Source organism: Phalacrocorax carbo, chromosome 15, assembly GCF_963921805.1.
Source record: "Phalacrocorax carbo chromosome 15, bPhaCar2.1, whole genome shotgun sequence".
NCBI classification, from domain to species: Eukaryota; Metazoa; Chordata; class Aves; order Suliformes; family Phalacrocoracidae; genus Phalacrocorax; species Phalacrocorax carbo.
In genome coordinates, this window is record NC_087527.1 from 657,144 (window position 1) to 670,356 (window position 13,213).

Genomic DNA, 13,213 nt, shown 5'->3' on the forward strand with positions numbered 1-13,213 from the left:
GCATCATGATATATTGCCAAAAGGCACAGAAACACATTGGTTTTTTGAGCAAACCATTTGTATCCAGGACCGATGATGTTGATCTACCTACAGTGGCATTTCCAAAAATTAAAAAATAGAGGATTTGGATAAACTTTCATAAGCCAGACATGTAAAAAAGCATAATTATAACCATGTGCCATGGCCAGAAACACGTTACTACTGCCAATATCATCCACAATGTCTCCGAGGAACCAGTTTTCCTTTCCTGTGTGAGGGAAGAACTCAAAAGCAAACTTCACCTCCCCACAGCCCTACTAAAGCCAGCTGTGTTCATACATAAGCAGCATTTCCTTACGAACAAAATCAGAGAAATGAGAAAACAGGCTACCAAGAAGAGGTGACCCACGGAGGAATACAGGCAAGGGAGGAATTTGCTCTGAAAATATTTGTCATGTTGCTAATGCATCCATTCTGATATATTTTAAAGTAATGGAGTAGACTTCTCTCCAGATATGACTTCACCTCCCATTTCTAGATGAAGTTTCCAGACAGACAGTTGAGAATTGGGTACATCTGTTTGTTTTCCCGCGGTTTGATCCAGTTGTTCCCAAACCCTATTTGCCTTCTCCAACTACAGGTTTGTTCTCCACCAGGCCTTGCAAGCCCTGCTCCCTCTCCTCTGAGCACCATCCTCTGCAGGCTGTAAGTAGCATTTGCTTAAGCTCTGCCAGCAAAACAAAAACTCACTTAATTGCAGTGCAGGGAGTGGTGTGGTACCAGGTCAACCAACACCCTATCTTCTACAGTAGAAGGAACAGAACTCTCCATCTCTCTCCATGTAACTTGAAATGATTCCCCAGCTGTCCTTCCCTATCCTGATGGAGGCACTGTATAATTTGAACAGATGAGCAAATTCTACCTGCCTCTGAGACAAAGCAAAGCTGTATCACTGCATTAGCTCATCCGTGGCTCATCTGCTGACTCCTCGGAGCAAGGGCTGTTACTGAGGACTCACCATGAAGCTTCCATCACCACCCAAGCGGTTTGACTCATACCCACCCACAGTATGAAAAGCAGCCTCCACTGGGTGGCTAACACAGCTCATCACATCCTTCCTCCTCTACTTGCTCCCTTATCAATTTCAGCAGTGACACAGTGGAAGCACTCAGCCCGAGCTCTGTAGAGCCCGCCCTGCTGACATGGCAGCAGAGCCCATCTGAACACCCCCCGGGCTCCCCCCACCCTCTGCCCCTGCACAGCCCACCTCACTGACTGCCACTGGCTCTGTATGGGCTGTTCACTGCCAGTTCAATCTCAGGGACTGAGCAATCCTTGTGCCTTGTGTTGGCCAAAAATCAGCCAATATTGCAAGAAACCCTACTTCCTCCCACGCCCCAGGCCCCTGCCCTGGCCCCTTGAACCCCCAGGCTGTGCCCCAGTACGTTCTGCCCAACTCATTTCACCTCAGGCTCTCAGTCAGCTACCGGTGAAAAAGCACTGGTGGTGTGTGCTCATTCCAAAAGCAGGCAAAAGCCACAAGAACAACTTTTTCTGCCTCCTTGGTTTATTTCCAGCAACTTTCCCTTTTCCATTTTTTAAGGTGCTTATCCTGACGCGCTAATGCCTCATCATCCCGTTAGTGTTTCTGCCTCAGTCTCAAAGCCATTTAAGACATTTTTAGGACCCTGCCACTCTCTGTGGATAAGGAGGAGTTGGTGCTCTGATTATGTCACAAGCCCACATGCCCTCCCTCTTCTCTTTGCTATGACTTGCACTATACTTCTGTCACCCTTCCAAAGTGACTTTTATTTTCACTGTCACAGTCAGCCACACCAATACAAGCCTTTCTAGAGGTAGGTACCCAAAGCAACTTTATTTTTCTTTTCAAGACCTTGATTATAGTCTGATTTATTAAGAAATCTTGAGTGTCACTGGTTACGGATCCCAAAGCCTCAGTGTTTAGCTGGTGCTCTGAGGACTCTAACGAAGTCCTTCCTTCATTTCCTAAGTCCTTGTGCTGGGGTAAAAGCACATCTGCTTACAAGTAACAGTCTGCTACCTCTGCCCGCTTCCTCCTCTGGCTGCTCAGGCCAGAGATGCCAATGTCCTGGAGTGGCAAGAGCATGCAACTGCTGGCAAAAATGACATTTCTAGTCATCGGTTTCTCTCCTTCTACATCAAACCGTTGCACGGGAGAACCAGTTGCCGTTCATAAATCACTTTAGAAAACATTTTACTTGCTAGCTGTTTATGAGTTAGTGTGCTTGTCTAGAGGAAGCAGATAGGCAAGGAGAGCAGCAGCAAGTACCCCGCTACAGTAGAGACACCCCTACCATGCTTGGGAGGCAGCCCTTTTCTCCTGTGAAAACTTAAGATATTTTACAGTTTCTACATAGTAAGAGATCATCAAAAGCTCCAGCTGTAAAGAAACTTGCAATCATTTCTCAAATGTGTGACAACCACGATCCTCACACCTTGCTGAACAAGGATAAACCAAAAAAGACTGCCAAGGCAAATTCCTTAGGGACTGTGGCATTTGACTGCAAAAGATGCTAGTCAAACAGAGATGGATCCCAGGGAGGTGCCGAGAACAGACATGCCCAAGACTTAAGGATCATTTCTCCCAAGTGGACTGTGCCCATCTCTTGCCTGCTGTAATCATACAAGTAGGTTGTACCGTGGCTACATGGAGGAAAAGGAAGATTTCCCTTTAGGAATGGGGTAGGAAAGACAACAAAACCTGTCGATTAATCATCTTTCCAGTCTTCAGCACATGAATACAACTTCTCACCTTTCTATATCATGCAAGAGCTGACACCATACAGTTGTACCAGAGAAAAAGAATCATGTAACTAATAACGAACCCACCAGAATCCTCTATGTCTACCCTTGTTATAACCCTAAATGAATCATAATGGGCAAGCAGAGTTTGGATCAGCATTTAGCAAGACACAGGATGACATAAAAGAAAAGATTAATGTGCGTTAGGTGCTTGACAAAGTTAGGTGCTTCAGTTTTAACACGTCCAGCTAAAGAGGCTTGATTTCTGGAAGGGAAGCACTTTTTGGAATCAGGGTATTTAAAGGAACTCCTGACTAGGTAGCCTTTGGCACAGGCCAATTTTTTTTTGCCAAAAATCCAGCCTGCAGAACATTTAAGAAACTTTTTAAAAGTCAACGTGCTTCCCTGCACGTGCTCCAGGAACTGTAATGGTGCTGGTGCCAGCCCAAGTCAGTCTGATGTTATTTTCCATCATCCCATTGAACCTGGGCACTGATCTGTGGATTGGACGTATGTGGAAACTGTAATTATTCAAATCAATTTCAATCACGTGCCTCTCTTCTGAAGATTATATTAAAGAGCCATATGCCTCTTAGCTGTCTTTTATCCTGGGAAATGTTTCCTATGGAAAATCCCAGTCTGTGCCCAAATATATGGATTTCATACCAATACCAAAGTTGTTATCACCACAGATCATGATATTTAACAGCCTACTTCCCTTAACTCCTTCACCTCAACAACTGATTCATACCAGGATCTGACAATCATATTATGGGGAAACCTCAGTAACCAAAATGATAGGTCACTTTGTAGAGGATTTTCCCAGTACAAGAAGGGGGATATGGATATGGGTAACAGGCCAACATTATAGAACAGGCAAAGAGAGCAGAAACACTTATGCTCCCCACTAAAAAAAGAAACAACAACAACAACAACAAAAAAAAAAAACCAACCCAAAAAAACCACAACACCAGAACACGTGGGGGTGGGGGGAAAGAAGAAGCAAAAGGAGAACACAATAGTCTAAAACCAAAACAAAATAGCTCCAAAGAGGCAAAACCAGGAGAAAAATGGGAGAGACTCTGAGGTCTGAACACTAACTGAGGAAAGAACCTTCTAACAGGGAAAATAGTGCAAACCTCACCACTCCCAAAGGGATGCATTAAAAGAGCAGAATGAGACCCAATTACCCTCTGTTTCCCTCTGTTGAACAGCATTACTCACTCAAATGCGTGAGGGACTCTGCCCAGGGAGGTATGCAGACGTGACCCCCAGCTGATGCTGGCTCGGGTTCAGCTGAGCTTCGAATGGCTCCACCAGTGAACAATCCCCCTCCTGCCCTCCTTGAAGAGCTGCTGAACAAGGAGCCACAACTGCCCCTGTGAGCATCGCCTGGGAAAAACACAGGGGACAGGGAGACAGAGCGCTGTATCTCAGCAAGCCGGCAGATAAAACAGCCCCAATCTGCAAGTACTAGAGGCCTCCTGAGAATGCCTGAGTGCCTTCCACCCTGGATCTGAGTGCAATCACAAATGCTAATCAGCATACAGACAGGAGCCCAGCATGTCATTCGTCACGTCTCCAAAGCTTCAGGAAAACCCCCCTTTCCTCTCCTTGTATCAGAGAGGGACAGGAAGATTCCCTCCTCCTCCGTATGCCTTTCCCTCTCCCTGTCCCTGGCTTAAACCATCCCTGCAAGAAGTTTCACTCCCTGCTAAATTCTCCATTGTCTCAGATGCATTGTTTGCAAATGTTCCCTAAAAATGATACGTAAAGTATTCTTTATTCCCTTTCAGGTCTTTCCAAATCCCTGTGCAACACCTGGAGTTTATCGTGTTACCTGTCAGATAGTGATAAACCTACTGCATGCAACCCCTGACTTAACATCTAAGATAAATACGATCTGTCTTGTAGCTGCCATTTCTTTACAAACCCTGCCTTTCATTGCTGCATTTGCAGTTATAACAAATTACTTATTTTATTTGGGCTTGAAATCTGTAACTTAAAAAAAAAAAATAATCAAAAAAACATCAGCAAGAGCCCCAAAGCATACATAAAATTTCAAGTGCGACCTTCCTGACACTAGATTTACTGCTGTGTTGTAGGCAAAGAAGCTCTGTGCTCCTGATCTGGCTTATCTTCCACAATGGCATTTGCATGTACTTCACACAATATTACGTTGTATTTAATGCTCCCTGGTAATTTTTGGTTTTCGTAATCAACCAACAGACCCAATGATGAAACGCATTCTCCTTTCTCCAGAACAAGTGATAAGCTAAACTGCTAAGGTTTGAGTTAGTTGCTTAAATGTAAGTGAATAGTGAGGACTAAAGGGCTCTAAGCTATAACCTGAGCCTCTGCTGTCACTTTAGCAAGGCACACACCTCCCCTAGGTCCTAACCGATTCTCTGCCAGCCCCACTGGGATGTCTCACATAGCACTACATGCCTGTTTATAGCACCCATATCAAGCCCCAGGCATCCTGAACAGGAAGGGACAAAGCTCGCACTGAAACATGCCTCAGCACTGTTAACACTTTTGCCTAACAGCAGTGATCACCCCGAACACATCATTTTTACAGAAGCCATCTTGTTGCGTTTGGCTTTTCTCTGAACTCTCCTAAGCACTTAGTGGCTCATCAGCTCTTTCCGTAACCTCATTGCTGCCTGTTCATCCAAACAACTTGATCCTAACTTTGCAATTGCATCACCGTACAGAGCCGTGCTGCAGCCTACCTACCCCATTCCTCCCATGCTACTGTGGATCTCTGGCCATACCAAGCATAAGGTAGCCAGGTTTCCTATGACTTGCTCCTTACAGAACGCAGGTTGAGGACTAAAACATATCACACCTTTATTCACTCACATTTACCAAATATCTGCATTTGCTGAAGCACTTCTAAACACTCCTTGCTGATCCTCTGTGGGTTGCCCGCTGTGGTCAGGATGAGGAATGAGTTACAGCAAAGGAGGTTTAAGCTGGACATCAGGGTGTTCCCTGCACTAAAGTATGGAGTCTCCGCTGCAGGTCTTTAAGAATGGCAAAAGCATAGCTGATCCTGCCTCTGGGCAGTGGCATGGATTAGATGACCCTGAAGTACCTCCTGAGGGTATTTTCCATAACTGAGAGTTGTATGTGCCATCCGTCCATTCTGCTCTGCAGAGATTTACTCCAGAACAAAAAAAAAAAAAATGTGCAATACGACCAATAATTATTCTTGACACAGACGCAACCTTTGTGAGGGCATCTTCCCATTCTATAGAGGAAGCTGAAGCCTTCAGAGGTTAAACCACCTTGTGCATATCTACCCAGATCCTCTTGCCCTCCCAAGGCAGAATGCTGCCAGTTCTGCACCCCTAAAAGACCAACCCTCAGTATTCAGCTACACGAGCATGCCATGAAGTAGGCAACCTTCTCTGCCTCTTCAAAATGAGCAGAGACGAGGAACTGGTGCCATTGTGTTCAAGTAGCTTTGCCAAGGCTGTTCAGGTGCAGTGATGCAAAACCTGCAGGTGATCCATGAGGCAACTAAGCCTTCTGGTCCTAGATACCAAACCCTTATGAAAGGGAGTAACTCTCCATCGACTTGTGGGAATCCTCCCTGATTCCTTGACACACGGCTCAATATCTCTTGGATTTGAGTTTAGAGTCCAACAAAAAAGAAAGCTTCAATAGCCCATCTCCATTTTCAGATGGAAAGCACACAATGAAGAAGGACCTAAACAATCCAGATCAGATGGAGAGAATGAAGAACGAGAGCTGAAACCTGTTCAAGCAGCAGACAAGGACAAACTTTGCAGGACACCAGAAGAGATGCTGAACATAGCCTTTGGATGGAAAAACCTCTCACAGCTGCGCAGAACTCTTAGAGAGAGCTCAGCCACACGATGCCTTGTACCATCTCACATGTGAAAATGTGGGCAGAAATGTCAAACCAAAGTAAAGAGCCAAAGCATCGCGAAAATAAGTGTTTTGGTGGAAAATCTGTGAAGCCTGAAACATCCTGTATAGCCGAGAAATCATATAGCCATCAGTCCCCAAGATAGAAAGTGGTAAAGGGGGAGGTTTTCCTTCCACACCAGATGGAAAAGCTGCCAGGCTCAAGACTGAAGGGGATGTACTCGGCCAGCCAGCCCAGCCCAGACCCTTCAGAGAAGCACAACTGAAAGGAAGAGTGAAGAGTCAAAACAGTCCCTCCAAACCTCCTGCTGGACTGAGCTTTTCCCAGTAGTTCTTACGAGGGCTTAACCATGTGGCTCTACATAAAATCCATTATTGAAGATTAAACAAAAAAGATGAATAGCTTTCAAAAGTTGATTACATCCAAACGCAATAGTGCCAGCAGTCCGCATAGAATCATCCTACTAAAATACCAGCAAAAATAGAAATGCAAACACGGGAGATCCAGCGGAGGCTTTTCAGCTCGGAGCTTTAGTGCTTTTTGCACCCACTGACGGAAGGATGGAGGCTAAAGACATCATTACTGCCCTGACCCCCCCTGACCTGGCACAGGATGATGCTGATTCTATTTTCTAGGTATAAAAATGCATATGGAAAGAGAGATAGGTTATGTACACATTTAAGTTACAAACTTACCACCTGAACAGCAATAAAAAGGAGACCTGCTTGACTTTCCCCGCACCCTGGAATAGGTCACTATTTATTTTATATACACACATACATGTTTGCAGTTTGTACCCACGTGTTTTCTCTACAGCTCAGAGCTTTCCTGGTTAATTCAGAATTTAATCCATTTGCCACATTAGAGAGGATTTAATTTTTATAGTATTTTTATGGTATGTGATTACATTTATACGGACTTTTTAATTGAGACTCAAAGTAAGGTGTTTCTTCCACAGATCTAATTCGATTGAAGTATTTCTGACACCCCTGTTGGTCACTTTATCTCATCTTTTTGTACTTCACTTGGGCAATATGCTTCGGGGGGTGTCTCTAACAGCAGGAGCTGGCCACTCTTTCTCTCTGTTAGTTTCTCTCACACAGAAGAATGAATTTATCAGTTACTACAGTTCTTGAGATACACAGGTCTGAGACTTACGAGCCTGATAAGAAACCTGAAAACAAATACATCCAAAGATCGAGTTATCTAATGGTTGACCATCTGCTTAGGAAAATAATTTTAAGTAGTTACAGCAATTCTATTAACTGCTATTTACTATGTGAGTCATGTTGCTCACTTCAAGTCCTCTGTGGGCCCTTTGCCCAAGGCAGTTTTGAAGAGGGTGCTGGACCACCTTTTATTAATTTCAAGCCATAGCACAGCCTGCATTCGAAATTTACCCCAAGCTCGTACTGCAGGAAGACATAAAAGAGCATTAAAGCAACTACAGTGCTTCTGGTGACTCTTAGACCACGCAAAGAACAGTGCAGAAAAACCTCTTGCCAGGAGCATCCCCTGCGAGGGCACCACACACCAGCACACGCAGAGCAGCCACACATCTGCTGCTCCATGTGCTCTTCCATGTGCCCTCTGTGAGGGCAGGTCGGCCCGGCAGGGCCCCGGAGACCTCGCCGCTGGGGCAGAAAGCCTCCTCACACATCCTCCCAACAGCTCTGGGGGCAACCGGCACCTTGCAGCCTCTTCCCCGTTCCTTCGCCTGCTCTCTCCCCTCAGCACAGAGCCGCCAAGGCCCTCTGTGACGGGCAGCTCCACCAACACGCTCGCCGAGGACCAAGGCGCAGAGGGCTCCCAGGCACCGCAGAAGGCACACGGCTGAAAAGCCCTCTCCGTCGCTTGGCACCAGTGAGGCAGGGTCAGGGGTCCCGGCGGCAAGGAAGGGGATAAGGTTTGGGCACAGGTTTACTGCCATCTATTCAGTCCCTGTCCTTTTTCCCTCAGTGTGATTGCAAAGCGCGTGGAAATCTCCTCTGTTAAACGCTATGGAGAAGTTTACAGGATGCAGGGTGCTCCTGGGGAATCGCGACTTTATGATTAAGCCCAAGCACAAATACCAGCTGAAAGGCTAGAAGGAGGGCTGGGTGCAGGGGAGCAAAGTCCAGCGCTTGATGTTTGAAGGAAGATCCGTGGAGCAAACATCTCGGAGCACGGGGGTGTGTCAGGGAACTGAAAGTTGGGAATCAGAGCGGGGTGAAGAGTACCGGCTCCGCGGCAGATAAACCACCCGAGCCGGGGCAGGGGAGCACGGTGGCAAAGAGCAGCCGCCCCGGCCCTGGGGCAGGGGGTCGGGCGGCACCGACGGGGTACCGAACGGCGGCCTTTCGAACTCGCCGCAGAGGCTGGAGCGGGGCTGTCGCCAACACCGCGAAGGAGGCGAGGGGAAGCGGAGCTGCCCGCAGCCGGCGGCCGCCGGTGCATCCCGAGCCCGGGAGCATCCGGGGCCCGCCCGCACCGCCCGGCCGAGACCCGCAGCCGGCCCCGGCCGGGAGGTCCCGCCCCGCCCCGAGAGCTGCAGCACCGGGGGCACCCGCCGCCCCTCACCGCAGAGCCCAGCCGCGGCGACGGCGGCATCACCCACCTGCCCTCGGGCCGCCGCTCCGCTCCGCTCCGCTCCGCGCCTCCGCCGCGCCCGGGCAGTGGGTGTCTGCGGGTGGCTGCCGCTGCCGCTGCCGCTGCCGGTGCCGTCCCGCCGGGCGCTGCCCCGCTCCCGCTCCCGCTCCCGCTCCCGCTCCCGCTCCCGCCCCGGTGCGGCGCCCTCGGCCGCAGGAGCGGGCTCGGCGCCGGCGGCGGCTCCCCCTGGAGGGCGGCGCGGGCGGCGCGGGGCGGGGGCGGCCCCGGGGGCGGCGGGGGGACGCCCCCGGTGCCGCCTCAGCCCCTGCCCTGGAGGGAGGAGGGCGGCCGGCCCTGCCGGGTCCCGCCGCCGCGGCGGGGCCAGTGCCCGGGGTCGGCGGCCCGGCGGCTCTACCTGGCGGCACCGGGGGGGCTCCGCACCCGCCGCGCCGGCCCGGCCCCGCGCCAAGCGGCGGGAGGAGCGGCTGACACCTACTTGCACAAGTCCGGCTCTCGCCGTGAGGGACCCGCAAGCGACAGCAGCGGGCCTTTACCGTGCTTGGGCTGCGTACGGTGGAAGTAGGGGAGGGAAGGAGGGCTTTCTCCGGGCGTTGTTTTAAGCCCCGAGTTCTTTCCACGCTGGAAGACCCACCCAGCGAGCCCCGGCCCGGGGCTGCACCCGGCGGCGCCGCGCCGCGCCGCGGGACCCCGGCGGGCCGCCGCAGCACGGCGGCAGTTGCGGTTTCTTCTCTGCTTAACTGTCCTTACCAGCACCAGAAAGGAACCCCCTTCCAGAGTGCACTGCCGCTCTGGAGAAGGGTAGAAGAGGTCTCAGTAAAGATATTAAGTATTTTCCATTAGTTTCCCCTTTCCCACTGCGGACGTCCTTGGGGATCCGACCAGCACCCACGTGCGCCTCCGCCTGGAGCCAGGCCCGCGGTGGTGTCCCCCCTCGGGGCCCTGCGTGTCCCCCGCCACCTCCTGCTCCTCCACGGAACAGACTTGGGGAACAGCCGTGACTCATCTCACAGCAATGCTGAAGCGGGGAGACAACCTCTCGAGAATTTGAACCCGCTGCTCTTTGTGGATATCTTTTTTTTTTTTTTTTTTTTTACTTCTATTTTTCAACTTTTCGTCTTAGCAGGTAATTTATCTACGCATTTCTATTGGTTGGACATTACAAAACAGGGAAGACTATCAGGTTCACAGTTCGCACCAACCCTACCCAAACCCCAGCCTGTGAAAGCCCAGCTCATTTCAGTGACAGGGAGCCCGAGCCCCTCTGCGCAGAGGACTGCCACAGCTTGGGTGCTTGTGCCTCGCAACAGAAGTTTTATTGTAGGATTCCCAAGCCCGAAGGTGCTTCTCTCACGTCACATCTGCCAGAAGCGTATGCAGATTACTTTGACCGACAGGCAACTGGCTTACCCACCCTTCCCTGGCAGCAAGAGCTTTAATGATGCTTAAGTTTTTTTGGTGTATCAAGACAGGAGGAAAAAAGTAGCAGAACTGGCACCAGCCACTCCAGCACCAACCTCAAAACCTATGAGCATCTGAGCATTAAAAATTTAACACTGGCAGCAGCAGCTGGCGCCTGTGCTGCCCTCCCCTCTGCTCTTACCCCGGCCAGGAAGGCAGGCTGGCACACGGGCTGCCTGGGCCGCCCCGCTACGAGTTACAGAGTGGAGTGGAGACCTGAGCGCTGCTCCAAACACAGTGGGAATCCTGTGGGGAGAAAAAAGAAAACGGCATTTTTCCCAGGAAGTTACAGAAAGGGCTGAAGTAATCTACCACACAGTAATGATTTTAAGGACCGCATATATTGACTAGCCAAGTCAAGAGAAAAAGCAATAATGGGATACTATGAGAAATTTAGAAGCCTCATCAAAACGTGCTGCAATATTGACAAATTTAGAAATGCTGTCTGCCTACATGAAGTTTGCCAGAGCTTTTTGAAAAATGCTGACACTAGAATTGAGCACTGCTTGTGTAATGGTCTCACTCTTGCCCTGTACAGGAGGTAGCGTAGAGTTTTTTCCCACTCCGAGCTGATACTCCACAGCATTTTATGGTGTGCAACTGAATTTGCAGTGGAGGGGCCCAGATCCTCAAAGACATCCAAATTACTCTCTCCCACTGAAATCAATGAAAGCTAGGAATCAAAATCCTTTAAGGAGCAGGGATGCAGTTTCTAGATATGATTTTGTTCCTGAATACATTAAAACCAAAGTTGTTGCAGTCAGCTCCCTTTATTAAGCTGCCAGGCTGCTTTCTTCCAACAGTCCCATCCTCAACACATCATCTTACAAGTTTCCTGAGTCGCAGATGTTGATCAATATATCTTTGAAGGACCCCAGAAATACTTCACTGGATGTTTCTTTTCGCAGTTATAACTCTTTGATTTTTTGCAGCTAATCAATTTTAAGATTATCTGATGCAGACTATATTTTCTTTTAAATCAGCATGTCACAGAACACCCAAAGCAAATGCCCGAGTGCTTTGCAGGACTGGCTGATAATGGCACCCTGACAAGTTTCTTATAAACTGCTTTTTTTTTTTTTTCCTATAAAAGCATTACGATACCACTAGCAAAAGCACCAAACCACTGGATCCTTCTCCCACCAGCCATTCCAGTTCAGGTGGTGTATCATGTCCCCATTGTCACCTATTCGTTTTCTCTGTGCAGTTCAGAATTCTGTGGTGTTTCAAGGCGTTAAAAATCAGTATTAACACCTCCCAGAGCCAGTTCCTCTACTTTTGCATGCTCATTTATCACTTCTGCACAAGTAAATGTGTTTATAATGAGCAGCTGCTGTGTTATGTCCTAACCTATCCAACTGGATATGATAGATCTATTCAGACCTTACTGAATGAAAGCTGTCACCTTTCTTTTCAATTAAGAAATTAATTGGTTTTCTACTGGTTTTATGCTATTGTCCCTGTCAAGTATCACAACTGCACTGGTCTTCAGAACATATTTCTTCTTGTGCATATTCAATGTGTACTGTCCTTACCTGTAGATACTTCTACTTATGCCCTCCTTACGAGTGGCCAACAATGACAGTAAGGAATACAACCAGCTTTTATATTTTTTCTTTGTTTTTATAACGGCGGGGGGGCAGTCTAAGAGTGCGCTGACTTCCTTTCCCTTCTTAGTCACTCATGAAGGAAAACAGCATTACTACAACCGCTGTGGCCAGATACAGTTTGAGAAGGGACTACCTTAAGAAATAGGCTGAAACTACCTGGAAACAGAACAGCTTCCCGCAGCCTCCGCAGCCACAGGGAAGGTACTGCCACACGCCTGGCAGTGTGACTGTGCCTGAGCTGCTGGCTCAGGCTGTGAGCTGAAAGAAGTGCAGTACTGCAAGGAAAGAAAGTAAGGCATCTGATTCTCCTCTGTACAGCCAAGAAGGGCTTTTTCATTCCTGAAAAGCAGAGCTGCAGTAACGTACTGTACACTGTCTCCTAACTGAACAAGCCAAACTCCTCAGGTTTGGGCAACTGAAAAGCAGCACTACGAGGCTATTTGTACTTCTCAGACTTGGCAACTGAGCTGAAGTAGTAAACTCTCGAAAGACTGTGTAGAAAAAAAAAACCTTTAAATGCTCCCTTCAAAAAGACGAAAGCAAAGTCAATAAAAACTTCACACTTGAGACCTATCGTGAAACTCACCCTTCTCTTTCCCCATACTGCATGATCGACAGTCTGCCTGGGCACGCCAGTGATGCCTCTGTAAACACAAACCAGACTCCTCTACAATGACTATAATCAAAACCAGCCTGCCACCCTGGTAAGCAGCAAGATAGCAGGAAAATCATACCCATGTACTGAGGCTTCCATGTGAGGGACTGAAAATCATCATCAGTTTGTCTAGAACAGAATCTGGAAGAATTAGTGTTTTTTAAAAACAAAAAATATTTCTGTCTACAAGAAAGGGATTACTCTTTACCAGTTTTGGAACTCTTCTCCATCATGAAA

General features: G+C 48.5%; 1 protein-coding gene across 3 annotated transcripts in view; it reads right to left on the bottom strand.

The window, feature by feature from the left end:
• Positions 1-9,913, bottom strand: part of ADORA2A (adenosine A2a receptor) — a 32,136-nt gene extending 22,223 nt beyond the window's left edge. The window contains exons 1-2 of one of the 3 annotated variants that reach the window (XM_064466735.1): positions 9,261-9,396; positions 3,988-4,155 (exon numbers count right to left, since the gene is read on the bottom strand). The gene's annotated coding sequence lies outside the window, so the exon portion shown is untranslated. Of the gene's footprint in view, positions 1-3,987; positions 4,156-9,260; positions 9,397-9,728 lie in introns of those variants that run through there. The other 2 variants (XM_064466737.1, XM_064466734.1) reach the window with 2 other exon arrangements.
• Positions 9,914-13,213: the final 3,300 nt, after the last annotated feature.